Consider the following 27,780-nt stretch of genomic DNA (forward strand, 5'->3'; position numbering starts at 1 on the left):
CTGAAGCCCGTACTACATGGAGCGATTTCGCCTGCGAATTCGCTGATGCGGCGCCGCTCGTGCGGCAAAACCACCTTATTTCGTTGCTGCGGCAAAGTGCCAAACATTTGAAGCGGTCGAGCAAACGCCGCTTGTGCGGCGTAGAGGGGCCGGACCTGCGGCCAATAGGAGCACAGCTCGGCACCACTTGCACGCTTGGAAACTAGATGGCGTTGCTTGTATGAGCGCGACAAAAGCGCAGGCACACCAAAACGTTTGTCTTTTCTGCTGTGTGTGCGTATATTGATAAAGAATTGGCGATTCTTATATAAAACCGCAAATAAACTTATATTTACCGCAAACCAGGCAGAAACAACTTGCCAAGAAAGTAAAATAAAACCACCCTTGTTAAAATCACAACCACCTTTGCTGGTGGCAAACTTAATTCAGTCTGCAAACAAGGCGCATTTGAAATGCGAAAATCGCGGCGTTCGCAGGCCCCATGTAGACGACAATTCCAGGCATTGCGAACTTCGCAAGTGCGAATGTTCGTTCCAGCGGATTCGCAGGCGAAATTCGCTCCATGTAGAACGGGCTTGACTGACCCACCGATACGTCAAGGCCCAGCTGGAACTGCTGCGGCCTTAAAGGCCCAAAGTTTTGGAAGTGCGTATACATTTCTATCGTGAAGCTCATGGAGACTGGAATAATGCACGAGGACGCGGGTTCGATTCCTGGCCGGGGCGGCCGCTTTTCTGATAGAGGCGAGAAGAGAAAACGCCCGCCCGTATGTACGAGATTTCGGTGCACGTTAAAAATCCCCAGGTGGTCAAAATTAATCCGAAGCCCTCCACTACGGCGCGCCTGATCGCCTGCGGTGCGTCGGGAGTGGAATAATGGAAGTTGCGACCAAGGAGCTGAATTGTGTTTGCACATATTCCTGATTATGTTGCAGATACGTTCAGTTACCTAGCTAGTTTTTCTGACGTTATATAACCCATACAAACGTCTAAAAAGTAGTTTCAGGGTTTCGCGGGCCTCTACAGAGTGAAACTGGATTTGGGAACGGATTGCGTGTTTTTTTTTTTTTTTTTTGATTCCTCGATATATAAACCTCTCCATACATCGAATTGATTTTCTTCTGACAAATGTTTCCCGGATGCAAGTGCAAATGCAAAAAAAAAAAAAATCAAAGATTTTGCCGTAGCAAGCCTCTAAAAGGACGGGCGGAACAACTATTTGCAATCACACCCTTATCGAAGTGATTATGCCTGAGAGGTCAACGCCCAGCCAGACTGCTGGTCATGCAGACTTTAAATTTCGGGAGTACATTTCCATCATCGCATGTGAGCCCAATTGGCAGGATTGCTTACAATTAGATCTCTAAAGAAGTGAAAGGAGCTAATCTTTTTTTAGCGATTCCGTATTGTCTGGCATGTCCTTTAAAATATCGAACTGTTTTTTGATGATATAAGTGACCCATAAGAAAGCCTAAAATCGTCGCAGGGGAAATCGGGATTTGGGGCCACATTGCGTGCTTTTATAGGATTCCTCGTGCATTATACCGTTGATATTCTAACAGGTGCTACCTTTACATATACTTGCGGTGCTTTCCTTAATCATTTTATTTGTCCAGCATGATTTCAAATACTTGACTATAAGAGAAACTGAGCCGCTGTGGTCCTCGGAAACGAAATTGTTGGGTGCACCGTGGTTCCTAAGCGGCAGTCTTGACGCCTCTTTATGGGATCGAACGCATCTGAGTACATTATTTAAATTATTCGTTTTTTTTGTTTAAATATAATTTTTTCTAGCATTATCTACACTTAATGGGACTTAGATAGGATGCTGAAGATGATTTCCACATTTTTGTAAAGTAGCCGGCCTGACATAAGCGCTATCTCTCTCTCTCTCTCTAAGTCAACAATTCTTTTGTGCGCAAAAAATTTGTGGGCTTTCGAACAGTTATCGGGAGTACATCTCGTGGGTACTGGACAGGCCACTTCCACGACAATTTTCATGCACGTTTTTACGTACTTTAAGCGCGAACCTGTCACGACGAAGGCCTGCTAAAATTGACAAAAAAAGAGAACGAGCAGCATTTAAATTTCGGTAAAATCCCTTTCTTGTTATCGTGGAAGCAAGGCGGTGGTCGCACCAATGTCTGTGATTAGAGAGGCGGTATTAAGCATGGGCACTATATTCTTTCGGCGCGAGTCACATGTATGCATTTATCCCTGAACAATATTTTCCGGAAAAGGGATGAGGGTCGACAAAAGCGACAGCGAAACACTAATCTTCATCAATAGTCAACGGAACGATCTTAACGGAAAGAGTTTAACCAAGGCTTGTATTGGAGAATCGCCTATCAACTGTTTTTCATATTGGCGGGCAGATGAATTGCTAAGCGCTCCCGTAACATTTGCTTCGATAGCCGGATTCTGCTAGGGTTGACATACTTTCTATACGTCCACTGTATAAAGTTGTCGTACGGGTGTGAGCAATGTAATCATGCACTCCTCTTGCGCTGGCCTGACAGTCCCGCGTTCAACAATTCGTCACAGCATTAAACCCGCATCCACGCATAGTTTGCGATGTCACATGAAAACGTTCCCGCGTTTTCTCGGGAGGCAGTTGCGACAAGCGAGTGTTTATCGACATGACATCCATAGACCGCGGTGCTCGCAGAACGCGCTGTTATACCTCGGCAGATCGGTGCGAACAAGAGCGCACCACGTGGGTCTGTACATAAGAAGGGAAGCTTCGCGCGAGGCCAGAGATCGAATGTTCCACATTTTGGGCACGCAAAGAGAGAGGGGGGAGCGCGGCGTGCTCCGCTTCGATGCGGGTGACGTCACACCCGACGCGTGGGCGACGACGCCGATGAATGCTTCGCGCGCTCGTGGCGGCGTCGTTGACGGGCCGGCTACAACAACAGCGTTCAGCCGCATCTGCTGCGCTTTCCGCGGGGTCGCGCACTGTTGTGACGACGGCGAAACGGGAACAAGGAACTTTCGCGCGGCCTCGACACGCGACAGACAGTCCAGCCTCGTGCTCGGTGTACACGTTGCAGCAGCATCGCGCGTTTTCGAGGGTCAACCGTACGCAGCGAAAATCTCCGCACTGATTTGGGGGGCGACAATGACTGAGGAAGAAGGGTGGCGAGAGGTTTGAACCCGCAGATGCACCCACAGTCGGCCCTATCCTACGCGCCCGTTCTAGATGATCACTCCATACAGACGCGTGCAACTGAGGCAGGCGGTGTGCTGTGCAAGGAAGCAAGCACCGCGCACGGTGACACAAGAAACCCCGAAAAGTGCGTCCTAAATAGCGCAGCCCATCAGGCACAGTTTAGCGCTTGACAGTTTGCGTGGACGGAACGCTAACCAGTGGCCCGGTGGAGGCGGACATACGCAAAAGGAAGCGGTAATGCTCCACGACATGTTCCGGGGGAGGTCGGTGGCCGATGGTGTCGCCGGCTCTTCCAGATAGCGCACGTGTCGGCAAATGACGGCGGCAAGAGTGGATGTGGCGGGGGTCTCACCTGCAGCGCAGCTTGCATGCCGTAGCCAGCGGGTGTGGAGCAGTAGCCGCGCCGGTCGTCGGAGAAGCGTCACTGCGGCGGCCCAGTGGCGCGCCGCGGATACGGTATCCGCCGCCTGGGCCGGGCCCACATCCGCCGAGAGGAACTGAACGCGCGCCGGCCAGCGTGACGCACGGCGCCGCAGCCCAGCAGCGAGTGGCGTCAAGGCCGCCGCCAAGGGCCTCCCGAGGGGGCACCCAGAGGCGGCCACGCGCTTCCGAAAGGCGCCGGCCAATCGGAACGCGCCTCCCGCCGGCCACCAGCCAATGGGCGCCCGCCACCGCTCGCGCCGACCAATGGGCGCCCGCGACCTGCTTCGTCGCGAACGCGGCGGCCGACCGTTGAGAACGGGCCCGTCGCGTCGTTTGCATACTGATGGAGCGTCAATTAGCGGCTTGTTTTGAGAGAAAACGAAGAAGGAGCGCCGCGTGAGATGTTGCCGGGTGCCGAGCACGTGGGGGTGGCCCCCTCCCTATATTCACCAGAAGTGAGGGTAAACACGGGGCCCCCACTTCTGAACAGCAGAGATGCATGCTGCCCCGAGTGGTCAAACGTCGTGCGTCACCGAGGAAAGCTCGAGCCCGCGGTACCTTCCTGACCGGCTGTCGGGGTGCGGGCGCTCATTTCAATATTGATGAGACCGCCTGACCCTCGATTGGTTTGGATTTTTCCTCCAAGTCTGTGCGTCCGCTTCTCGTTGTAATGCGAGTCCAGCCAAGGTGTCTCGGAAATGAAGACGTTTGAACAAACAAACAAACACGGCATTTCGTTCAATAAACAAGCAGCTCCGCGCTTATGTTAGCTGTTATTAAAATAAAATTTCAATTTCGTCACCAAGCTACACGTGGATGAAAATCAAATTGCGCTCAAAGAATCTTCTGATTTTTCTGGTGGGAAGTGGGGTGGGGGAGGGGGGGGGTGGAGGAATAGGAGATACCATACATGAAATTACAAGTATTGTGCTCGGTAACGCACGGCACAGCATGCTTGAGATTTTCTAATTAACGTGGCACATCAGCCTAAATTCGAGCAGAGAAGTACCCATCGGCGGTGACCTGGACGCCAAAAAACAAGACATCTCTCCCTCTAGATTTATGGACGCTGCGAGAGTTGGCTCCAGCATTTCCGTCATTTCAAAAGTTCCGTATCACTGCCCGGTAAAAAAAAATGTTAAGTAACAATTTTGTGGCATGTACACGGCCTGCATAAAAATATGCTTAGCGATGAAAATGCTCCTGTATCCGCACACTTCTTGTCTCCTATAGCGACTTCAAATTTCCGCACGTGGAGCAAATTCTTGCGGAAAATATCAGTTCACTGTGGGAGAAGCGCAGAAGCGTGCGGATTCTTGTATACGTACCTAGGTGTCCCGTTCACACAATGCTCGACTTCGGGTCAGACTTAAGAACGCCTTCTCGAAAAATTTCGCGAATCAATCTCGAAAAACAAAAAGGAAAAATAAAAAAAGAAAGGAAGCCACCAAAAGTTACGGCCACAATATACATGTGCAAAAAATACACTGAAAAAAAAGAGGAAAATACGCCGGTGACGATAACGTCTATACGACAATGTAGAAGAACATTATAGCTGCACCTGCGGAAAATAACAAATATTTGTTCGAGAAAAAAAAACGCGAATTCTCCCGTTCAGGATTAATAACCGACGCTTAAGATGACGGCGCCATTTTCACGATGTACAACATGCGCTACTTAGTAATAAAGAACAAACCGACATTGAAAAAGTGGTAATTTTTATGCTCCCTTAATTACCTTTTGGTTGTTTTGGCGCTATAAGGTGCGAATGAGATGAGAAACGATCAAGCGGTGCAAATGATTCATATTTTGGACGCTGCGAGATCACGCAGATGAAGCCCACACCCGCGGCCCGCTCGTAACGGGAAGAAATCTCGATATATCTTCTATCGGATGTATACGCTACCGCGAACAAATAAACGTGAAAATAAGTGTGAAAAAGTTGTGGTTGATTCCTCTGTCATAGGAATTGGTAAAACACGAAAGTGAAAAGTGCAGCGAAATCTGCAGCTGAGCATGATTTGCTGGTCGGCAGCTGTCTTGTGGATGTGCTTGGCGAGCGAGGTCCTGCTGAAGGGTCGCTTCGGAAAAGGTGTACTGGCGTCATTTCTGTGACGGATAGGACGTCAGCGTGTATACCGGCATAAAACTCTTTTGTGTTAAAATATAAAACCCGAAAACGAACAACCCCAACTATAACGTACTCTTTGGTTCTAAAGGTTGCTTCCCCGCAAGAAGACCCCTGTGTGCAGGGGTGCACCCTTTGCAGGCTGCTTGCTTCGTTGCACTGACGTCATTTCCGTGACGGATATGACGTCACTCAAATGTGTGTGTACCCCGAAATGAAACACTTTCGTGTTAAAATTTTGCTTGGGGTTGCGCGTAGTACTTCGAAAAACACAACTTACAGGATCACGTCGTTACGCCCGATTTCGAAAATAGAAAAAACAATTTCACTTCAATGCAAATTTTTGGGTTTTGCGCGTCGAAGTTTCACCTGGGATATAAAGTGTGCCGTAGTGAAGGACTGGGATTTATTTTTACCAACCAAAATCTCGACAACGTGGCCTTTCGTTTTTCGCTTCCATCAGAAAAACGGTGCCGCCGGCGGAATTAGACACGTGGCCTCGAGCTCAGCAGCACCACTGCTTAGCCATTAAGCCACCGTGGTAGGCAAAAGAGAATGATTTCTCAAAGCGGTCATTCGCCTTAGCAAGGCTTACTCCATCACCGAATCGGCCGTCTTCCGAGAAGGAACGAAAAACGCACGAGCGGTTCAGGATCAGTAAATGCGCTCCTCACTGACGTAACAACTCGTTCTTTGAAATTAAATCAACTATATTGTCATTGTTGCTTTTTTTCTCCGCCTTTTTTTTTCTCTTATGCCCAATCAAACCGAATGCCACTGGTCTCTCAGAGGTGAATAAAATCAAGCTCTCCACAATTTCATACAGGAATTTGTTACTAAACATTCAAAACTTCATACATAGACCGGTGCCGTGAGGCTGAAATGAGAGGTCAGACGACCCCACTGCAGCAAAAGACGCTTCATCATCATCATCATAAAAAAAAAAATAATAATGCCCAATTTTATGTCCGCTGCAGGGCAAAAGGCTTCTCCCATTCTGTGATGTCCTAACCGATTCCTTACTGTACCATGTCATTTCCTTATCCCATACTCTCATCGTGCTATCAGTTCTCCTACTTCTAATCCCGTCTCTCGGTAGCCACACTGTCACCCTGGTTGGACTCTGTATACCGTATATACTCCATGTGCTCTATATGAACTCCTCCTCCTCCTCCTCCTCCTCATCATCATCATCATCATCATAATCCTATCTACACCCTCTGCAGGGCAAAGGCCTCTCCCATAGATCTCCAATTATCCCGGTCCTTTGTTAACTGCGACCAGTTTATTCCCGCAAACAGCCTATCCAACCCATTTATTCCCGCATCTGCCCATCTAACTTTCTCCAGCCCCCTTCCCCGCGCTTGCCTTCTCTAGGGATCCACTCCGTTACCCCTAATGACCAACGGTTATGTTGACTTCGCATTACATGCCCTGCCCGCACCCATTTCTTCTTCTTAATGAAACTTATACTGCCTCTTTATCGTACGGCTTTTCTCCTGAACGCTTTACCTATTGAGGGGGGAAGAGATGATATGTCATCATCATCATCACCACCAACAATCAAGGGATCATCATAATCAGGATTCGTGCTGCGTGGAATAAAACCGGCTTCCATCTTGCCATGTCGTTCGTGGCTGGTGCTCTAAGGTATGTAACACCCCTAGCAATGGAATCGCCAAGCCTTCATCTGAGATACCACTCGAATATTATATTCTAGAACGAGATGGAGAGTGGATGTGCGTTTTACGCGAGTACGAACACCGTCTGGCGGCGTTTAAGGGGGCGCTTTTAACTCCGGCTAAATATTTTTTCTCCTCTTAGCGCTTCACCGCACTGCACAGCTTTGTCATGCCAGGCGGTGAAGCCACTTGAAGGGACATTGCCTTCAGTTATGGCGTTACTGCCTCGTAATCGGGCAATGCTGGACGATTTTCAGCAAAGTGCTAAGGATTGGACCCATAAATACTATTGGCTATTAGAAACAGTCCAGAATTCGCGATATTGCTTAAAGTAAGACACAACGACGATTAAAGGTTCCAAGAACAAAAAATAGAACCTCGACGGATTTTAATAAAAAACTTAGCCTTCGGTGACTAACCCATCGCCATTCCAACTCCGATATATGCTTCAAAACCGAAAAAGTAAAAAAAAAGTGCAAAAAATTGCTGCACGACTTCAGCAGTGTCACAGCAGTGCTAAAAACGGAGCTATCAGGGGGTAGGCTGCAAAGTGCTGGGATAAAATGAAACTACCGGAACTTTTTCGATTGAACAGATATATTTTTGGTGGTGGTTTTGGTCGGAGGCTGCCAATGGCACTAGGAAACGTCTGTGATGTCGTAACATTCCAGATAAGAAGTGGTTGATGAGCTCCCGCTGCTTCATCTACTTTCTTTTCCTTAGTACCGGATTACTTCCCTGGAGTTCGCTCACACCATTGCTGTTGAGACAGAGCGTCCTCTTTAAAAACCCAAACTTTTATCTTGTCTTCATGGCCTTTTTAAATTCAGCACTGATCGTGAAATTTCGCGTATGTATGTAGGTAGGTATGTATGTATGTATGTATGTATGTATGTATGTATTTATGTATGTGCGTATGTGTGTGTATGTATGTATGTATGTATGTATGTATGTATGTATGTATGTATGTGCGTATGTGTGTGTATGTATGTGCGTATGTGTGTGTATGTATGTGCGTATGTATGTATGTATGTATGTATGTGCGAATGTATGTATGTATGTATGTATGTATGTATGTATGTATGTATGTATGTATGTATGTATGTATGTATGTATGTATGTATGTATGTATGTATGTATGTATGTATGTATGTATGTATGTATGTATGTATGTGCGTATGTGTGTGTATGTATGTATGTATGTATGTATGTATGTATTTATGTATGTATGTATGTATGTATGTATGTATGTATGTATGTATGTATGTATTTATGTATGTATGTATGTATGTATGTATGTATGTATGTATGTATGTATGTATATCCGGGATCAAAACTGGTGTGCATGTTCAACACGACAATTGCAACCGTTTTTGAATTGCCGCTTAGTACGCTTCAAAAAGACACTAAAGAGTGTAAAAATATTGTCGAATTACTTCACCATGTTGAATGTGTAGCACACGTTCCAAGCTTATCCGACAATATACATACATTTTCCAGTCCGCGGCGGCCGCTAACCACATATAACAATACCAAATTTAAAACAGCTGGCTCTTCAACCTCGGGCATACTCTGGATTCGTATTATAAATTCGTGTAATGACAAGTGACAACATAAACCGCTGAAATATTTCGAAAATATTTCATCGCAAGTTTGCATACCTTCACGGCAAGAGAGCCTTTTCTCGGACACTAACATCACTCCCAGATCAACTGCCACGACAGGGGAAAGATTTAAGATTAGCGTTGTCGGCACATGGAAGTGCTATATAGGAGAATCCTAAACTTGTCGGTTATCACAGCTCGATCGATTAATGTGCACCGGATATAAATTTTCATCTAACCTAATATCTCCATCGTCAATCCTCTAAACGTAAACACCAGGCTTCCTTCGCCTATTATCACCGCCCTCTGGCACCTCTTGTATTCCTGCTTTGGTGCGTAGACCAATTTTTCAATTTGCTATTACCAATTCCTATCCCAATGCAGTTGAGCACACGTGACAGCGCACGCCTTCGGTTTAATGGATCTGATAACCATGTGCACTATATAACCGCATTACAGCCGGTCAATCGGGTGGTCGCCAATTAGTCCCGTTCTATTTGGGGCGAATTTACCTACGATTTCGCAGCTGTGGCGAAACAAATAATTTTTGTTCCTGCCGAAGCTACGAAAATAGGTCGTTTTGCCGCACAAGCGGCGCCACAGCTGCCCATTCTCGGGTGAATTCGCACCATGTAGTACGGGCTTCACGATTTTTTTTGTCATGCCATGCATTTGTTCTCTCCCCTCGTATCCACTGCCTAACTCGTATTCGAATTATCTAGAAAGGCGGTGCAGATTTCTCCTAAGGAAGTACAACAAAAAAGGAAACGATTTGTGAGAGGTTTGAAGCAGATAGTTCATAGCGGTTGTTGATGACTCCTGCTATGAATTATAACTATAGTGTTAATCCGCATCGTTACCAATACTTAGCGAGCAAAACAGGGCTACTTTCCCTGCTGTTCCGGCACGGAATTAATGCACTTAGCATAAACGACACTCCACCAATAACCAGTTACGTCAAGCAAGAAAAAAAAATCCCGGGTCATATTCACTAATATTCACTAACGTGAAATCTGGGGAGGAGCGCTGCATGCAGTGTATAAGTGCATTCTTGGCGCCTTGGCATTTTTGCCAACGGTGATGAAACCGTTGGGGGGTACAGGTATACAGCTTTGCCGTAAATGTCTCGCGTCTTTGAAGCAGGAAGCGCTCTAGCGCGGGGTGTAAATGAGTGTCCAGGTGTCTTTTTTTTGTCCGCGTTAGCGCGAGGCGTAAACGAGTTTCCCGGTGCTTTAGTATCGTGACTACATGAGACCACGATTACGACGATGACGGGAGACGCAGCCAGCCCCAGCCCCTAAGGGGCTTAGCCCCTAATATGACAAAGAAAATAAGGCAAGGGAGTGGGGTGTTTGAGGAGCTCAGGGTGCGCGCACCATATACTTGGCCGCGAATAATGTATCAACACATATACCTGTACCCCCGCGGTGGTGACGTTTATTGATGTTCCAGGCCGCCGCTCCTCGCCAAGGTTCCTCAAAAGAGAGAAAGGCGCGCTCCTCCCCACGGTCTCATCCCAGGGTCACGGTCTAGGCCGCGCGCACTTGCGTCGCGCGGGGCCGGCGCTTTTCTTCCACCTTCCATTAATAAGAAGAGCGAGGCCATGGACGTGTTCAGCGTCACACTGCGCGCCGATGTGTGCACGCACTTTCACTTCCGGCCAGTGATGGGTAACGCGCGAAACCTCAAGGCTGGCTGCCAGTGCTCTGAGGAACGGCTCTCGCAGTTTGTACGAGACCATTAAAGCGGGGGACTTAAGGATATTTAGAAGTTCTTGCGCTATTCCGAATCAGATCTAAGTTATTTTTATAATAACTATTATAAATATAATATTTCTTATAATTTAATATTTTTATAATAAAATATTATTATAAATGTCATAAATATTTTACTATAAGAAATTTCCTTTAAAACTTTCCCTGCATACATGTTGCAATACTGTGATGTCAAGTTAGAGGAGCCTCGTATATGCTTTCTGAGAGCAAGAAAATTTCGCCAATTTCAGTAAGCGACATTAAGCAAAAGGGGAAAAACTGCTTAAAAAAGAAATCTACGCTGTTTAACGTATTGGAACATCACTGTATGCGTATTTAGTTTGAAATAAAAAAAAAACGTAAAGCAAAAAAAAAAAAAAAAAAGGAACCGGCCCCGGATTCCAGCGACAGCTCTGGTTACAAGTTAATTTCGGCCTATCTCCAATTTGACTTCGGAGTGTTGAGTGGCACCGACGAATGTTTGCGATAGGGTGCTCGTAACAAGGCCTTCTTTTTAACAGCAGAGCTGCTTAAGAGCTGTTAACGAGCTGCTTCCGCCGTTCTGCGTTGCCAGAAAATTTAGCCCAGCCGAGCGCACGGGAGCGTGAGCCTCGTGGGAAGCACCCTTAGCCGTCCAGGCTTGCGGGTTGGCTTGCGCCATGTGAGCAGCTCACAAAAAATACAACGGAAAAATACCGAGCGTACGGGAGCGCGCGTCACGTGAGGAAGGCCCGGCGTCGGTCAGCTCGACCTTCGAGAACACTCTGCCCAGCGTTCGGGGCGTGATCTCTTGCGTGCTGTTCTGCTCGCCAGTTCACGTGCGTTCGCGCCTGCAGTGGGTACCACAGACGCCGAGTTCGCGAAGCTGGTTGCCGCGGGTTCTATAGCGCGTGCTAATGCGGTCCACTTTGGGAGAGATGTGAAAGCCAACGCACAAAACTATCCGTTCGTAAATTCATGTGAGGTGCAACATCCGGGTCTCCGAGGAAGGGAGAGGGGCCGCTAGCTCTGCTGTTTCTTCAGCCTCGTGCCACTAGTTCAAATTATTATTATTATTATTATTATTATTATTATTATTATTATTGGCCCCCTCCTGTCCTCGACGAAAGCTTCGGCATTCTTAGAACGCTCCAGCGGTCAACCAGGTGCGGTGCTGAGTGATTTGAGTTCCCCATCGGACTGCCCCTTGCCTCCGCCTCTACAGTCCGACACTGCGAGTAATGGCCCGCCGGTGAACTTAGTGAAGAAAAGAAGCCCTCCTCGCGTTGGTGCATCGGAAGCTTCTGAGTTGGTTGTGGTGCGCCGACCGCCGAGCTCCAGGGCCATGTTTGTTTCGAAGTTGTCGGCTAACACGACATCTGGGCAACTGTTGGCCCACTTGTCGAATGTGCAAGTAACGCCATTGTCGTGCAAACGCCTTAAAACCAAGCATGAATCCTATTCCTCTTTTTGTGTAACTGTTGACGCAGAGTGTTTCAGGCGCCTGTGCGACCCGTCTATGTGGCCAAAGGCCTGCCTCTTCAAGCCGTTCCAAGGCAAGCTCCACCCTGGCATGGTGCACAGCTGTGAAACTTCTGAGAATGACCAGTAAGAACGACACTCTCGACATCTATTATCAAAATGCTCGGGGTCTACGTACTAAGTCCTGCGAATTTCTTAGAAATGTTGTGTGCTCCAAATTTTCTACTATTGTTATTACTGAAACTTGGCTTTGCGATGATATCTCATCTTCCGACTATTTTCCTCCGACCTATGAAATTTTTAGAAGTGACAGAAAGTTAACTGGGCCTAAGCAAAAGGGTGGCGGTGTTCTCATTGCCATCGATCGCTCAGTGCAATGCGTGCGGCGTGCAGACCTCGAGACTGAGGAATCAGTCTGGCTTGAGGTAGGCCTCAAGAGGGGCGAGAAGCTGCTCATCGGTGCATTCTATATAACCCCGGATATCTTACCTGCTGAATATAATCTCAAGCTCACATCTATTGAAAATGTTTCCAATTCACACTCCAACCATAAGCTAATTATACTTGGGGACTTCAACACCCCAGGTATTCACTGGAACAGTCTTTCATTTCAGCATAAGAACCATTATGCAGCGCAGAAATGCACCATGTTATTAGATTTTCAATCATTCACCTCCTTGCAGCAGTTCTGCCACATAGAAAACTTCTGTGGTAATGTCCTAGATGTGTGCTTCTCGAACTTGAAAAACGTACAAGTGTGTGCCTCCGAAATATCTCTTGTACGCCCCGACAAGTTTCACCCCCCTCTTATTGTCTCTATCTCTGTCGCTGCCCAGCATTGCTATGGTGGTGTTGACGATTGTGCAGTCCCGCGATATGCTTTCAAGCGTGGTGATTATGTTGGGCTCTATCACTTTTATTCATCTGCTGAATGGTCTAGTGTTTTTGATGTCAATGATGTTGACGAACAGGTTCGACGTTTTACCGAAATTGTCAGGAGTGGCATGGAAAAGTACATCCCTTTTTATAAGCCTGTTCATTCCAAATTTCCCCACTGGTTCTCTAAAGAACTTCGAAGTTCGCTTAAACTTAAGGACAGTGCCCACAAAAAGGCCAAGCGGTCTGGGCTTGACAAGTGGAAAGCGGATTTTAGTCGGTATCGCTCACTTTGTAAAAGCCTCTACCGGCGTGACCACCAGCTCTATATAGAGTCGTTAGAGGCTTCTGCGTCTCAGAAACCGGCTGACTTCTGGAGGTATGTACGCGGCCGTTCTAAGGCGTCTAAAGAACACATTAGTCTGATTAATTCCGATGGGGAACAGGTTGAGGATGTCGCCACGAGCTTTGCTCAGTACTTTCATTCTGTCTTTCAACTGCCAGATGGTCCCGACGAACGCCTATCGTTTAATAATATGTCTAATTTTAGTACACTTACGTTCGATGAAAAACTTGTCAATGTTAGCCTTAAACGGATGAAACCGTCATTTTCCTGTGGTGCAGACGGAATTCCAGCAGCCCTCATGAAGGCTTACGGCAACATTTTTGTGCCTGTCTTAACTTCCATTTATAATAACTGTTTGCTTTTCGGCAAATTTCCTCGTGCATGGAAGATTGCTCGAATTTTTCCAATATTTAAGTCTGGTGATAAGTCAGCCGTTACCAACTATCGCCCAATCTCACTCCTTTGTGTCGCCTCAAAACTCTTTGAGTCAGCTCTGCACAACGTTCTTGCTGCCTGCGTCAAGAACGTTCTGATACCAAATCAGCACGGCTTTTTCTCGGGTCGATCGACGGTTACAAATCTTGCAAGCTTCATGACTCAGGCTTCGGCTGCAGTTTGTGAAAACGGCCAGTTGGATGTTATCTATTTTGACCTCAGTAAGGCGTTTGATGTAGTGAACCATAAATTATTAATTAACAAGCTTACTATGTCCGGTGTTGATGCAAGCCTTGTTGCCTTGTTGTCCAACTATCTCCTTGACCGGTCCTTTTACGTAGATGTAAACTTCAAAAGGTCTAGTGTTTACACTGCAACGAGTGGTGTACCTCATTGTTCTGTGCTGGGTCCACTATTGTTTTCTATCTTTATCAATGATGTGTCAACAGTGTTAACAAAATCTTCATTTCTTCTCTATGCTGATGATGTAAAACTATTTAGGCACATTAGCAGTTTTCAGGACTGCTGTGCCTTGCAGAGGGATGTGTCGGAATTATCGGTCTGGTGCAGCAAAAACTGCCTAATTTTAAATCCAGCTAAAACAAAGGTTGTCACGTACAGCCGGAAAACCCATCGTCTACTGTTTTCCTACAGTATAGAGGGAGCTCCTTTGCAAAGGGTTGAGGAGATTAGGGACCTCGGAGTTCTTTTCGACAGTACCCTCTCTTTTTCTTCTCATTTTAGGCTCATCACCCGGCGAGCGCTCCGAAGTCTTGGAAATGTGTGTCGGATTACAAAGGAATTCTCTTCTCCAGATCCATTTCTAATGCTATACAATGCAATATGTATCCCCCAGTTAGAATACGCTTCTGTTGCCTGGAACGGCATCTCCAAATCTAGTAGTGAATTAATAGAACGTGTGCAGAAGAAGTTTTTATCCATATTTAAGCACCGTCATCACAATCACAGTCCGGGTCCTGATTCTAACTTACCCATAGTTCCTTCCATTCCTTCGTTGACCTGCAGACGTACGCGTGCAGACCTTACATTTCTTCACAAAGTTGTTCATGGTGACCTTTCTTGCGCGGACCTGCTTAACTGTTTAGAGTTTAGTGTTCCACAGAGGCCCACCAGGTCGCATCGCCCTTTCTTGACCGCTGCGCGCAACTCCAATCATTCTCCAGTGCGCAGAATACAGAATTGCTACAACCGCTTCTCTGAATGCCTTGACATCTTTCAAAGCTCCTTTACAATTTACCGTACTGCGCTGTTGAACACAGTATGTTAAACATCTATGATATCTCTGTCGTTCGTTTTTCTTTTTTTTTATTGCTGAAATTTGGTTTCTCTGCGGTTTTGTTTAACCAATATAGTTGCCTGTTTTTGAAACTGTTTACTTATCATGCTTGTCTTATCATTTGTCTCTATACTCTTGTCATTGTTTTTGTTGTCTTACTGTCAAACTTTGTTCTCTGCTTGTTGTGTATTCATTACAATAAGCTGAGCCACAAAGGCATCTTCTTTTTTCTTTTTTACCTGTACCCAGGCTCCGCCTGTGCTTTATTTTTGTAATTTTCGCTACTTCAATATGTGTGTGTCGTGTCGCTTGTTTGTTTCTTGCAATATGTTTCTTGTATTTTGTTTTCATATAACTATCCGTGCGCCAGCACTCAGACCTCTGGCTGTTCCTGGGCACGTAAATAAACATGATTGATTGATTGATTGATTGATTGATTGATTATTATTATTATTATTATTATTCTCTCCTGCTTTATGGAGCAGGCCTCGGCAGCCATTTCTGAGAGGGGCCAGCTCGACGTTGTCTACTGTGATCTGAGCAAACCATTTGACGTTGTCTGCCACACGCTGTTACTTAAAAAAGCTTTTACAGGTAGGAATTGATACACCACTCGTGGTATTGTTGGGTAGTTATCTAGATAACCGGTTCAGTTTCGTTAGCGTTAATGGGCAGGCGTCTGCTCTGTACAGATCAACAAGCGGTGTGCCTCAAGGCTCCGTGTTGGGGCCTCTCTTGTTCTCCATTTTTGTTAATGATATGTCAGCCGCAATTAAGATGTCTTCTTTCCTTCTTTACGCTGACGACATTAAAATATTCAGACGGATTGAGTCCATTAATGACTGCATTGCCCTGGAGCAAGATATATCCTCATTTTCCAAGTGGTGCTCAGACAATAGATTAAATCTTAACTCTACAAAAACAAAGGTCATGTCTTATAGCAGGAAAACGAACCGCACTTTATTTTGCTACAGTATTAACGGCGGTTACTTGTCCAGAGTTGAAGAGATCAGAGACCTCGGCGTGCTTTTCGACAGTGCCTTAACTTTCTCACCTCATGTCACTCAACTTACTAGGCGGGCGCTACGCTCTCTTGGGGCTGTATGCAGGTTTTCTCGAGAATTCCGGTTTCCTTCTTCATTCCTAAAACTATTCAGAACGCTTTGTATTCCGCAACTAGAATATGCCTCTGTCGTTTGGAATGGAACCTGTAGTTCCAACTGTCAACGTATAGAGCGTGTACAAACCGAATTTTCAGCAATATTTAGGCATCGTTTTCCTTCGGAGCCTATCCCTATAACTGTTTCTCTAAGTTCTCGGCGGACCCACTCAGACCTTCTTTTCATGTACAAATTGCTTCATGGTATTATTTTATGCCCGGAACTACTTGAATCAATCAGTTTTCGCGTTCCACAAAAAGCTACAAGGCTCGCCCACCCTTTTAAAGCAGCTGGAGCTCTCAGCACACGTTCTCCTCTTCAAAGGATGCAGCATCTGCATAATGTTCACTCCGAGAAGCTAGATATCTTTCAGCGTCCTCTTCGGGAGTTTTTGGCCGGAATGTCAGCTCTGACACACTAGGTTCATCTTGGCAGTGCTATTTTTCTTCACTTATCGTCCTGACGTGTGCATTGACTTCACCGAGCTTGTTCTTGTTCCTGTTTATTCGTGTATTGTGCTGATACTGCGACTGTAATTATCGTAGAATTTTTTTTCTGCCGTTTTTATCATTAAAAGTTACCATATTCACTTCATGCATCCATTTGAAACTGAAAATGTACGCTTCCCGAATCTTGTAAAAACTTTCTTCTTTTCACTCACCCTTCCGTATAGTTACGCTTATTGTAAGATGTCTTCTTGCAACTGACCAGACATTACAGTTTCTATTGATTGTGTAATGTTGCCTAAAATTACACTATGGTATTTTTATTCTTCTTTGAAGTTGTAGTTTCTTATTTTTTGCTCACTCACTGTTCATTTGCCAGCTGTTGATGCATTTCATTGCTGTCTTATACCTTGCCTGTGCGCCAGCACGACTTGATTGTGTAAAGTCGGTTGGATTGCACTATTTTATTTCTAATCTTCTTTGCCGTTTTTGTAGGTCTTTCTTTCTTTTTTCTTTTTGCTCACTGAGTGTTTATTAGAAAATTGTTGATGTACTACAGTGCTGCCTTTTCCCCTCTGAGTGCTCCAGCACGAAGGCCTCCGCTGTTCCTGGGCACTATAATAAACATTGATTGATTGATTGATTGATTGATTGATTATTATTATTTTTTTTTTCTTCGCTCGTTCTTCTTGTTGACTGTTTATATTGTGAGTTTCTGCTGTATATTAGTGCCGCATTTTGTCTTCCTCAGTGCGCCAGAACCAAGGCCTCGGCTGTTCCTGGGCACTCTAATAAACATTGATTGATTGATTGATTGATTGATTGATTGATTGATTGATTGATTGATTGATTGATTTTGCTTAGATTCAGCACAGCCATAGCTGCTGCATATTGTGCCTTTCTGCTACTGCGTACGTGTATGCAGTAAAAGCCCTTTGCAGGCAGTTTTCGTATCGTGTGGCGTACGTTGCAACACCGCAGAAATCTGGAAAAACTGGTCTGTGGACGATGCAGGATGACCATTGCGATAGCATACCTTTTAAGGCACAGGCGCACGGACGCACGCACGCACGTACAAAACGAATGATGTTTTGATCGTGACGATAGCGTTAATGAAATAGCAGTGTGGAATTATCTGCGTAGTTCTTCCATCAGAGCCAACCGACCGGCGCCTGAGCAAAAGCTATCACAACTGAGGGAAAAAGTGAAACGTTTGGGAGATTACGTATACCTGTTTAAAGATGCCGTAGCGCAACTTCTCGCTCAAAATGACGGTCATGCTGCCACGTGCGCAAAATTACAGTACGATCACGATGATTTAGATGGTAAAAAAATAAGCATTTTGGTATTTCATGGCTTTCAAGATGGTGTAAACGAAACGTGGGCTGAAGTGAATGAACGCTCAAATGATGTCCTTTTGCTCCCAGAAACTGCACCTGTCGACCACCGCTGTTGTCATCAAAGGAGTTCGCTGACTGCGGCGTTACACACCAACAAAGGCAAAGCCCTCTCTTGTTAAGTTTTTGTGGTTAAAGACAAAAAAAAAAACGTGTACTCCGAGTTGTCGCAAAGCTATAGAATTAACCGAGCTCGTGTTTAAGTGAGGACTATTCAAATGAGGTTTGGCTGTAAAGGAAAAAAAAAAGACCTAATTCGATTGGCCAGGAGCAGGTTTCTTACTACAATATAAAAAAAAACCGAAAACAGGCAATCAAAACTTTGTACATATTACTGATGTCCACCCTATAACCGCTCTACAAGTGTACCCTATAGCCACCACAGAACGCAGCTTCCTTCAAAAAGACATTAACAAGTATTTTCGTAACTTCTGATGCGTCAAAATAAAATAGTCACTTCATTGATAGGACTGAAAAATCCGCAAGAAGCTGCTGGTTCAGAATCATGACCTGACTAAACCACAGTGAAATCTTTCCATCAAGCAATATAGTGTATAGAAGACCGTAATGCCTGCGGTAATAGCGTATACGTCCGCATTCATAGCTACAGCTATCAGTTTTGTCAGTGTTGAAACATAGTCGCGTGAAACTCTTTAGTGTAAAATGTTGCTAAAAACTGCTGCCTCGTTATACCTCTTACAAGCCACCTCTACCATCTCTTACAAACCACTCGACCTAAGAACTGTGTAACCTCTCTTTCAGGCGAGTTCATTAAGTTTGCAAACACCGCACGCAATTCTCGGAGATGATTTTAATTTTCTGGGTGCAAAATTGGAGTCGTTTAAACAAATATTAAACAAAATGTCTTTTTCGGTAATCAATCAATGCCACCTCAATATTTCAATTTGTGGAAACACCCGCGCGAAAAGTTGGTAATATTGCGAACATAGTTGATTTGTTTCTTAAAGCGAAAGCCCTATTAGTGGTGCAGTAGGCGTCCCGTGAAAAAACAAGCGCATTTCCCCATCGACGGTTTGGTCGACCGAAAAGGTCTGATAACATCTCCGGACACATGGCGCGTGCGCAAAACCGAACTTTCATTGTGTAAAAACAGTTACTTGAAAATAACGAAAAAGAACGGTTCTAGATACGACAATACGCGCATCGATCATAAAAAAAGGAGTACAATGGTACACCTTTATCTCATAAACCACGTACCGGTACACATTTAGATCGTTTGTAGAGGCGCTTACGTAGTGCACAAAAAATTGTCCTATAGGGATCATTCTTTGCTTGCAATTTGGGTCGTTGAAAGGTTTGACGACCGATTGGACGCACTTTCAGCGAAGGTTCTGACGCACTTTTGACCGTGGTAATTGAAGATCAATGGGAGAGGCCTTTGCCTTGCAGTGGGCGTAGACAGGCCGATGATGATGATGATGATGATGGTGGTGGTGGTGGTGGTGATGATGATGATACACTTTCACAAGACACGCCGAGTCGCCTCCTCTCACTGTCACGCTCACAGTGTTCGTGAGGAGATTAAACATGTACATACTGTGTTTGTACCCGTTTTGCTACTCCACGGCTAACTATGAAGCCAACTTTGGGACTGCGTGCTGATGCCGTAATGACACTAAGTGACGTCATCGGTCCATGGCACTCGACTGCCGTGGTGCACAACACGGAGTACACGGGCCTTGGTGTCATTTCTCCGTGACTCCGGCCTGTACAAAACTCTGTGAATGTTTGCCTTAACTTCATTCCTGTGCGCGTGCTGCGTGTGCGTTCCTGCGTCTGTCAGTTTATGTGTGCTTACCTGCGTTCGTTAGTGTTTGCATGCGTCTCTGTGCCTTGGCTTGCTTCGCTTATTTTTGTCCCTTTCATGTTCATATGGAGAAGCAAGCCAAGCTCGCTGCCAGGGTAACTTCTTGTTATCATTAAAGGCATCTCCCGTCCTCTTCAGGTATTATCAAACGTTATTTTCCTAAGTTGAAGTGAAAACTCGTATTTGTGTGATTATGATCGTCGCTGAGCCTTGTAGTGGCTTCTTGGGCTTCGTCAAACTGCTAATGCAGGAAGTTACCCAAGAAATCACCAAGTCATAGGAAATAAAAATCGCATTGTATTGAATTGAATTAAACAAAAGCTACAAAACATTATTTCAGGCTGAGGAGCCATCTTTTCAAGCACCATATAAGCAGTATGACACTGAGGTATACCAGCATTATAAGAACTTTAAAATAAATATATCCATAATACCGAAAGTATCTATATGAAACGATATAATCAAACCTCTGTAAAATATACGTCAAAGGCATGCTGAAAGGTTTTGCTCATAAGACATTTTTAAATGGCATTCTAACAGGTCATAAGAAAACACCTATCGCCACTTTCTGGAAGAAAGATGGCTGAAACGCGAAGCTTTCTCCGATACAAATGCGAAGTCCACAATCCAATCAGCCAAGTCCAAATGTACGATATCGCTGAGATAATCGAATGTGATGTTATTATTTTGTATCTATATTGTTCGTGATTGGGTCATCTGAATGGGTTAATTTGGTTAGGTGAGCGCTGTCATTATTTTGGGCTTCCAATTCGTTAGTCAAGCGTGTGGCGTGATCTACGTGCCATGTGGGCGCCTGTTAGCGAATGCTTCCATCACCATCATCATCGTATCACACTTACGACACTAAACGGCATTCTTCTACCGCAACAAAACCCGTGATGCATGTAAAGTCATCCCATTGTTTAAGCGGTGTCATTGATGTGCCTTTTGTAGAAACCCATTGAGTAAAGTTCGCTTTCCTGCATTAGAGTTGTCTTTTCTGCTCTGCAGTGCATTTTTTCCGACACCGCCGTAAGTGAGACATGGAAAGCTTTGCTGTATAATGAAGGCCTTTGGGCGTTGTATTGGAGCTCTCCACAAAACCCCATGCAACCTCAAAAAACGCAGTACACTAAGGCCCCTTAGTGTCGACTTCACTACCGTACAGAAATGTATTGCTAAGAAAACTACTTTTTACACGCTCGATATGATGTCTATAAAAATATGATGAGTTAAGCGATTTTACCCTTAAGAAAGCCATGTATTCCTAAAAATGGCTATGCCCTGAGCTCATTTAAATTACTCTTCATACCCCAAACGTGCGAAGAGGGCCAGCAGTAAAGCCCCCAAGAGGACGACTTAGGCTCGGCCAGCGAAAGCTCTGCAGACATCCAATAAAGTTTTCCCCATCTAATTGATGGTGCGGGATCAGCAAGTATTGGTGTTTTGTCAGAGGCTCCTCAATGGTCTATTTTTGGGTCACTGCCTTTTCTCAATTTTACTCATGAGATTTTTTACCATACCAATAGCAGTGTTCGATTGCACGATGATGATTGCTGTATTACCCGCGACAGTATACCTGTAAAACTGGCACCGTGTATGCACTTGCAGAAGGACATCAACTTTGTTTTCTCTTGGTGTGATTCGTGCAGCGTGGCTTTCAATCTGTCTAAGGGTAACCAGTCCTTCAACGCTGGTATAATTGAGTAAGATGTACGAGCAAGAACGAACTTGCATCTTGCCACAGAATATAGACTGAAATAAGGGTTGGCAGTCAAGAAAACCTCGGAAAGCAAAGGGGAGAATGTGGTAGGTCATTGAAACAGATAAAGAATATAAAAACACACAAAAAAGTGGAGAAAAGATGCTCACCGGGTGGGATTCGAGTCCACGACCTCCAGAATACGCGTCTGGTGCGATGACCACTACGCAACCGGCGGGGCTGTTTTCCCCTCCACTTTCAGTGTATTTATGTTAAGGTACTGTTGTTTCGTGCGCTTGGGGGTGGTAGCCAGCGCCACTCGAACTACTCGGGGTGAAGGGGACGTTCTTTTTACCCCCGGGGCGTGACTCAAGTGTCTACGACATGTCTAGAGTGCATGGTCGACCATCGTGGAACTTAAGCTACCTTTAGCACCAAGACTGCCAGAACAGAGTCCCTCGCTATACATGTAGCGAATCAGAAATGGGAAATGAGGATATATATATATATATATATATATATATATATATATATATATATATATATATATATATATATATATATATATATATATATATATATATATATATATATATATATATACTGGGTGCGCGAGGTATTTGACGACGCTATTCCTCATCACCATAGACACCAGAAGGCTCATGATATAAATTTAGGCGTACGGCTTCTTATTCGTCGACCCCTTATGCTTCATACTGTGCAGTTTGTTCAGAGATGGAACTGTACAAGTTGAAGCAGGCAATAAAACGCCATGCAGTCCTCGTAGCGCTGGCCGCGCACTACAATGACTTGAAAATTGCTACTTTCTGAAAGGAGTGAAATCTTTCATTTACAAAGTGCGGACGGAGGTGGTGTGCTGTGGCGTTGATGTGGCAGGTGTAGCGAAAAGGAAAAAGCCCAGTCAGCGGTCAGACACCGTCAGAACCCCTTAATTTCTACGGCGGTGGTGTTATCCGTCCTCCGCAATGACGGGGATGGCATGCTGGCACACTTTTTTTACAGGACTCCGCATTAATGCTGCCAGTTATGTGGACGTGCTTGCAACCGTTGTAAAGCTATGGATAGAGAGTGTTTCGAAAGAAAGATCATATGTCTTTCAGCAAGATTCGGCTCCTGCCCACACCGCCTGCGTCACCCTATAGTGGCCGGCTGACAACGCCCTACTTGTGGCCTCCTAGCTCTCCATATTTAAATCCTCTTTACTACTATCTCTGGGGTGTCGTTGAGAGAGGGGCCAGCAAAGGACCGCATAATACAAAATACTGGCTGAGGGCCGCCATTTCTAACTAAACGGCCAACATCTCTAAGGAGCACCAGATCCGCGCATGCAGCCGCTTGCGAAGCTTAATCGAATCATTTATTTGATTTAATCTATCATTTAATCGAACCATAACACATCTTTTCATCTCCTTCTTTAAAAAGTGTGTACTTAAAAAGTGTACTTAAAAAAGTGTACTTAAAAGTGTGTTGCCACACGGCTCGCCGTCATGGTTGCCAGCATTCCTTTTTGCGGACACGTATGGCTGGTAGATGTAAAAATTCCGATTCGAGAACTTCATACGGCGGCAAACACGTACGCGCGCCACTGCTTGCTTCTTGTACTGGTCTCTCGCATGCGTCTCGTACTTTACATGTATAAGGAAAATCTCTTCCACTCAGTCTCCTCCTCCAGCTCCCTCAACCATAGCTCAATGCCACTCCAACAACTTAAGCGACCATTCATCCCGTTTCATGAGTCCTGAGAGTTAAGTTGCGTTCTAGGCTTTAAATTAATCTACAAGAAAAAATTGAAGTGGGCTGCAGTAAAAGCCACCGGTATCGTCTCCCTCAAAGAGCTGCCAGTGCGTAGTACATAACGGCCGTGAGCAGTAAAAGCGGGGTTCAACGGAAGTACGCACAGCACCTGTACGGCATGGCGTGCAGTTCGCCACAGCACTTTTGCTTGTGGTTATCCCTTGCGTGTTTCCGATTTTAGCGCTGTGCCACGCAAGGTCACCCGAGTGTACCTGTGTATACCAAAAGGAGTACGCATGGACGCCTATGCACGCCTACGCCGGCATGTACATGCCGGAGTACATTTTCGCGTGCCCGTTGCTGTGGATAGTGTGCCAAGAGGGTTAATGATAAAAGTTGGGCAAAAGGACAATTAAAAAAATGTTGGGGTGGCACGGACTTTACAAAAGGAAAGCAAGCAACTTTTTATATATATATATATATATATATATATATATATATATATATATATATATATATAGTTCTCTACTATTCGCATTCGCAGATCTAACAAAATGAATGGATGAATGGAACGTTGTACTGACGGAGCACAGCGAGCTTAAAATTTCCATTTTGGCAAGATACTTCCGGAACATTGCGAAATGCAAAACATCACTAAATGTAATTACCCAATGACGTAATAACATTTGATAAGCCACGCCCACTGGTGGAGACGGGGGAGACAGACGATGGTTTTCATTCAGTGGCTGGGGAGGCAGAGGGCGCTTTTTCGCGCGAATCCTAGGTAACGGCTGGCAGAATCTCTGGTTTCACTCTTTGTAAAACCACGTCTGTGAATTCAAGTGACGTCGCATGGACAATTGTTGGGAGTGTCGTCTACAGCTTTGCTTTCCAACCCCCTTCACAGCGTAAATTGGAGCCTTTTTTTCGCGTGAAGAATTAAAATAGGATATTCGGTAAGGTCGGGTAAAAAAGGGAAGAAAAACTTGCGCTCCCAGAGAAATCTAAACAGTTTAATCCGAAGGTTATCCTCAGACAACACAGAATCTTACGTCTCAGGAAACTTGCTGTCTACACCGCCGCGGTGGCTCAGTGGCTAAGGCGTTGCGCTGCTGAGCACGAGGTCGCGGGTTCGATTCCCGGCCGCGGCGGCCGCTTTTCTGATGGAGGCGAAAAGCAAAAACGCCCGTGTGTGCGAGATTTCGGCGCACGTTAAAGATCCCCAGGTAGTCTAAATTAATCCGGAGCCCTCCACTACGGCGCGCCTCATCGCCTGCGTTGCGTCGGCGCGTTAAACCCTACAATCAATCAATCAAACTTGCTTTCTGGATTAATGGATAAATAACAAAGCTCCTTTCTTAAAGAAGCGATAAAGACAAAGTACAACTTTGCTTAATCCGAAAGAACTAGGCTTCAGTACCTCACTCAGCTCCATTCCAGCCACGAAAGAGGTTTTCAGCCGAAAAAAAGATGCAAGAGGTATTTAAAAAACGTTCATATTTCGCGATAAAGTGACGTTTTATGGGCAGGAGTGACGTCATACGGGCCAGCACTAAAACATAATCATTAGTCGGCACGGCAGCACTGACGTGATGCTGTCAAACAGAACTAGAGGCCCCACTACAATCAGCGATGGTTTCGGCCGGTGGCCGCCAACCGTACTAACAAGATTGTGACGTCATAGAAAAATTGCCGAAAAATGGCTAGGGAGTCGCCACTGCTTCCAATGTTTTCTTTAAGATCTCCATTATTTGTTCGAAGTTTGCGGTAAAATTGGAGGCATTGTATCGGGACAAAGCTGTCTTTCTAACGATCCAAACTTGTATTTTGCCATCATTGCCAAAGGTGGTTAAAACGCAAACCTTTCTCCCATGCAACATGAGTCCAAAACCCACTCTCCAAAAGTCCAAAATCTAAATTGCCAAAGTCCAGAGCCAAAAACTACTACAACTCAGCCAAAGTCCAAAGCCAACGTCCAACCCCACACCACAAAAGTCCGAAAGCCGAAGTCCAACTCTGCGTATAGAGAATGTATTTCATCGTCATCATCGTTTTGCTGGAGTGTGTTTGTTGGCTTTTCTACGGTGTATTTAGAACGTATTTGATCATCATCATCATGGCTTTCCTGCAGTGTGTTTAAAGTCGGCTTTCCTACAGCGCGTTTCATCATCATCGTCGCTTTCCTGCAGTGTGTTTAAAGTTGGCTTCTCTGCAGCGCGGTGTGTTCGGACGCACGACGCCATCATTAAGGCATAGAAAGCTTCGCTTTTAAAAGCCCTTGTCTATGTTGCAGTGTGTCCCAATAACATTTTTCGAAGTCTTAAGTGCGACAGCATGTTTAAGCTACCATTGTTTGCTGTTTGAAGCTCGAAGCAGCGGGTGGAAGTGGTGGCAGGAGTGCGGGGTGCTCTCGGGAAATCTCTGGGAGACTACAGAAAAACCTGGGGTGGGACAACCAGTACTAGCAAAGAACCTGGCAAGAGGCGTGCGTAAAAGTGTATAAAGCGCGTTCTACATAATGCGAAGTTCGCCCACGAATTCGCAGCTGCGGCGCCGCTCCTGCAGCAAAACGATCTATTTTTCTTATTTTCACTGCTGCGACAAATTGCCAAATGCCAAACGGCGCTCACAAGAGACGTTCGACTGCTCCAGAATTTTGAAAGTTTGCCACAGCAACGAGAATAGATCGTTCTGCCGCACCCGGCGGCGCCGACTCTGCGAATTCGTGGGTGAACTTCGTACCATGTAGAACGGGCTTAAGCCGTGGTGTCCTGCGAATCGGTATACAATGACCGCCCAAGGGAAACGTCTAAACGTTCTATTCTGCTCTCCGCATTTACAACATTAATTGCAGGAGGAACAAGACCCATTTACTTACCCGATTCATTTGTTGTACCTGCGAGAGAATCTACAGAACAAAATATTCTGGAAAGCTTTTTTTTTTTTGAAGAAAAAAAGAAACAATACAGAAAGTGAGCACTTGCGGAAATGACCGACTTTTGCGTGGTTTCTAAATATATATATCGATTGGCTTCCGGTCAAAATCGCCGAAAACAGTGTTTGTCACTTTTCGTTCGTATATGCGAAGCCCATCTGCCAGAAGAAAAAAAAAGTAAGTCGCGTTGCTTACAAATGTAAACTGATCTGGGAAAGTACGTGCCAAGAAATACGAATTGACCACTACATGACTTTTACACGTAAACAATCCACGGCAGCCCACGCACGTTTTGCTTAGGAAAGCGGGGGTGCTGTCTCTGAACCTAGGCATTTGTCTCTGCCGAATAAGATCCCTCTGACGTATTCTGGTGCCACAGCATACTGTGTGCAACCGCGTGGGGCCATGTAAAAATATAGCCTATTCGCCTTCCTTTTTTTTTTCCGTTCGCCGACCAAACCGAGGTATATACACTAACAACGGTTTCCCCGCAGGAATATGCAAATTTTGCCGGAGTGATCAACATGGGTGACAGATGCGGGCTGATGTCATGACAGACGTATTCGGTCCCGATTTCCGCCGTGTGCGCAAACGAAACCTGAAACCGCGTTGAAGCAGGCGTCCTCGCGCATGCTAAAAAGGTCTCAACACAATGTAAATAGCATGGGAACAATGGGCACAGATAGCAAACTAGGTTACTGCGCACTGCCTCCGGCGATGACCATCTGTGTGTTGAACGCGCCGAAGATACACCTCCATGGGCTTTGGAGGCGCGCAATGACGGAGGACCGCGGATCAATTTAGGCCACCTGGGAATATTTAATGGCAGCCAGAATCTAGACACGAGGCGCTTTCGTTTGTCGCCTCTGCAGAAAGACATCCATGACAGTTGGGAGTCGAACCTGCGACCTTTAGCTCAGTAGAAGAACGCTTTAAAGGCCACTGAGTCATCAGGGTGGATACCATCTCTGTGTGTGTATGTATGTAATTATGTATGTATGTATGTATGTATGTATGTATGTATGTATGTATGTATGTATGTATGTATGTATGTATGTATGTATGTATGTATGTATGTATGTATGTATGTATGTATGTATGTATGTATGTATGTATGTGCAGTAATGGACAAATTAAATTATAACATAAAAATATGAACCAATACACGCAAAATTTAAAAAAATGTGGATTGTGGAGATAAAATAATGGTGGTATAATATGAAAAGACACATTTTCCAACTTTTTTACCGTAACTGAGCCGCGTATCAATTTCACTTGCACGGAAACAAATTGCGGTATTTGTGTGTTGTGGTTTATATTGTTGTGTTCGCATTTTATTTGTCCTTGACTGTACGTGTGTACACATACACATACACATAC

At 45.2% G+C, this 27,780-nt stretch overlaps 1 protein-coding gene across 3 annotated transcripts in view; it reads right to left on the bottom strand.

Annotated features, from left to right (window-relative positions):
* LOC144174764 (uncharacterized) overlaps window positions 1-27,780 on the bottom strand; it is a 163,337-nt gene that overhangs the window by 47,084 nt on the left and 88,473 nt on the right. Inside the window, exon 1 of one of the 3 annotated variants that reach the window (XM_077703632.1) lies at window positions 3,524-3,648. The exons of the other annotated variants lie outside the window; for them this stretch is intronic. The gene's annotated coding sequence lies outside the window, so the exon portion shown is untranslated. Of the gene's footprint in view, window positions 1-3,523; window positions 3,649-27,780 lie in introns of those variants that run through there. 3 annotated transcript variants of the gene reach the window in all.

This window comes from Haemaphysalis longicornis, unplaced genomic scaffold (genome assembly GCF_048455015.1).
Source record: "Haemaphysalis longicornis isolate Haplotype H1 unplaced genomic scaffold, Haemaphysalis longicornis Haplotype H1 scaffold_3, whole genome shotgun sequence".
NCBI lineage: Eukaryota > Metazoa > Arthropoda > Arachnida > Ixodida > Ixodidae > Haemaphysalis > Haemaphysalis longicornis.